This window comes from Echinops telfairi, unplaced genomic scaffold, assembly GCF_000313985.2.
Source record: "Echinops telfairi isolate 266 unplaced genomic scaffold, ASM31398v2 ScPeMD7_3533;HRSCAF=4204_0, whole genome shotgun sequence".
Taxonomy (NCBI): Eukaryota; Metazoa; Chordata; class Mammalia; order Afrosoricida; family Tenrecidae; genus Echinops; species Echinops telfairi.
The window spans coordinates 91,851,177-91,854,793 of record NW_022107431.1 but is presented as its reverse complement, the minus strand read 5'-3'; the positions used below and the strand labels follow the sequence as shown (position 1 = coordinate 91,854,793).

At 37.0% G+C, this 3,617-nt stretch overlaps 1 pseudogene; it reads right to left on the bottom strand.

Annotated features, from left to right (window-relative positions):
* Positions 1–207: 207 nt before the first annotated feature.
* Positions 208–359, bottom strand: LOC115871157 (annotated as a pseudogene).
* Positions 360–3,617: the final 3,258 nt, after the last annotated feature.

The window sequence follows — 3,617 nt, the reverse complement described above, 5'->3', positions numbered from 1 at the left end:
ATCTAAGAATCCTATTGATTTTTGTATGTTGATCTTATGGCCTGACACATTGCTGAAAATTTCAATTAGTTTCATCAGTTTTCTAATAGACTTTTTGGTTTGTTTGTTTTTAAATATGAAAAATAATATAATCTACGAACAGAGAAAGTTTCCTATCTGTTTTGTTTGGTTTTCATCTGGTAACTTCTTCTTTTTTTTTCCCCTCAGGGGAGAGTGGCAGTCCTCCACTACCACAAATTATGCAGTCGAGTTTCCCACATTTGGGGAAATCGCAGGGGTCAGCACATCAGGAGTGCAATGGATAAGCCTCACCCTGGGAAAACCACCTTTGTGATCATGGTATCTCCCCTGCCAGGTATCATCTGGTAACTTCTAATCTACCTTCTGTCTCTGTAAATTTGCCAATTTCAGAAATTTCATGTGTAGGATTTTATAACATTTTGTCCCTTTGTAACCAACTTATCTCAGAATAATATCTTCAAGGTTCATTCATATTATAGCATGGATCAAAACCTTATTCCTTTTTATGAATGAAAACCAACACTTGTCTGTCAGCTTGTCATACTCTGGTGGCTTGTGTGTTGCTGTGATGCTGGAAGCTATGTCACTGGTATTTCAAAGATCAGTATGGTCCCAAAGTGAACAGGCCTCTGCGGGGCTTCCAGCCTAAGAACAAACTACAAAGAAGGAATAGCCTGTCCGCTTCAGGGGAATTAGCCACTGAAAACCTATGGATAGCACCTGAACTTTGCCAGTTTGATGATTATTGGTGCTAGGAATGCAAAAATTGGCAACAAAGAGGAAGAAACAGTAGTTGTATAATATGGTTTCAGTAATAGAAACAAAGCTGGACATTATATGATAGAATGTTGCAAGACCAATAACTTATTCATGACAAACACTCCTTTTTTCAGCAACACAAAAAGTGTCTACACACCTGGCATTCTCTAGATAGAATACATAGATATCAATTGGACTACATCTGTGGGAAGAGACGATGGAGAAGCTCAATATCAATAGCTAAAATGAGGGCAGGGACTGGCTGTGGAATAGACCATCAATTGCTCGTATCTAAGTTCGGGTTAAAGTTGAAGAAAATTACAACAAGTTCATGAGAGCCAAAATATGATCTGTTGTCTATCCTCCTTAAATTTTGAGGTCATCTCTAGAAAAGGCTATTTTAAAGTTTGATTTGTTTATTATTCAAAAAAGCTTCATTTGTATTTATTTAGCTTTCTGACTCTGTGCTTGTGCCTTCAATACTTACAGAAGGATTATCTGCTCCTCAATTAGGAAAGCATGCTTGATCCAGTTCCAGACACATTTAAAACAGATTTGATGCATTAAACACCATCCAATAGTACATATTTTTATTAACTCTATAATTCATAGGAATTAGCCATGCTACAACTTCAAGTATCCCTACTTTGTGAGCCTCAACCTTTATTCCTGGAGTTTATTCTAGTCTCTACCACCACAGGGCAGGACATTTACCACAAATCACAGCCAGTGCAGCTTGGAGTCTATTCTTTTTAATTTTTTACCACCTCCCTTTATTCTACCTCAGGAAACTGGAATAAACTAGCACCTACCTCAACCCAGAGACAAGAATTCATGGTGATCCCTCCCCACACCACCTACTCAAAACGAAACAACTGCTGTCTCTGCTCAAAAATTGTTGTAGTCGCTGAAAGATAAACCTTGCCTTCTGTTTTCCACCTCCACCCCCAACCACTCAGTTATATCTATTTGGACAGACGAGGTTGATATTGTGTTCCTAAATTGTGATTTTAACTGATAACAACTCCCTCTGGTCAAGTTAGTTCCCTATCATTCTGGCCAGACAAGCAGTTCCTAGAACGCGTTGAGGCAACACCGGCGTCCAAAATGATAAGAAGTTCTTTGTAGTATTGCTTATGAAATTAAAAAAAAACTTCTATTAACTTACATTTTAAACAATAGAGGAATATTTAAGCAAGTTATGATATAACCACTTATAATAATATTAATTTTAACTATTAATATTATATAGCATTAAAAATACCTGTTCAGTGGTTAGTAAATTATAATGCAGCTATACTACTATGTCAACTGTTTAAAAATATCAGTGCTGTCAGAGCCCCCAATAAAATGACTTATTAAAATTTTTTAAAAACATAAGTATATATACCTGATCATGGTATAGTGTTTAAAGATAAAATATATGAATGTCTGCAATTTTCTTTGAAATGTATAAACAAAAACGGAAAAACAGATGGATAAATGGACAGATCTATAGATAAAGCAACTACAGTAAAACACCAATTGTACACTCTCCATGGTGGGCGTGTGGGGATTCACTCCAAAAGTCTTACCATTTTTGGTATGTTCGAACACTTTTGTAATAAGATGTTGAAAAAACGATTAATGTATATAAGGCAAAGAACTGTAGAGCCAAAGGCAAATATAAAAATCCATGTGATTTGGTTTGTTATGCCTTGTGATTATGGGTAATTTTTTTCTTCTTTTCCAAAATAGAGCACTGTATTAGTGATTAAGAAAATTAATTGACAAATTCCTACTGAGTTTTAAAAATTCCTTGTAATGTCCTAACAATATATTTATTTCAAAACTCCCTTTTTGGCTTTTAGCCAAAAGCTCGAAATTCCACCCATCATTTAGTAACTTCAGAAATATTTCCTCTCCATTTTTTCTTGTTGACTTAAAAAAATCTATACAGCTAGATAGTTAAGTTACTTTTTTCCTTTTAAATATTTTTAACAGATTTATTGAAACATAATTCACATACAATTTGCCCATCTAGAGTGTGCAATTCCACGTTTTTTAGTACATTGAATTGAATGGCCATCACCACTGTTCCCGGGAGGAGGCTCAGAGTTTCAAGCCTCTCCATTACTTGGTTCAGGTGAGGGACAAAATTCATACAAGAGTCAGAGAAAAGGTTTTAACAGAAAGAGTGAGTTTATTGAAGAGGGATGCTTTGGTAAAGAAGTTCAAAGGGCCCTTGGCTAGCCTAAAAGACAGGAAAAAACCTTAGTGTTAGCCTTTATATTGGCTAATGGTAGACTTCCTACTGAGGACCAGCCTTCTGGAGGGTCTTCTACGGTTGCCTTGCCTTCTGCAGTGTTCCTCCTGTTTCAGGTGTGCACACCTGAGCACTCCGGACCTTACGCTGCACCCTTGTCTCAGATCTAAAGCCATTCCGTCATTGTGGGGGTAGTGTGACTATCTTATCTTGCTCTATCCAGCCTTCTCATTGTCTGGTCTCTTCTACTGATCAGGAAATGTGTCCTATCTGCCCTTAACTTTCCTCTGTGCTGGAGAGGTCTGGGAGGAAGCCTGTCTCCACGTCTTTTGTGTTTAACATTCTTGCCAGTTTCTCTCCACTTATTACCTCTTCTAGCCTTGTCATTTGCTGATGAGTTAGAGTTAACAATGACAATTAATTTTAGAACATTCTCATAACCCTTCAAAACCTTATACCCATTATTACTTATTCCCCACACCTTGTCTGTTTTCTCCTGTGTGCCTACGCTCATCTACTTATAACAAAGACGTGTAGGGTCACACACTAGTATGACCCTAGAAACATGCTAAAAGAAACTCCCCATTTCTAA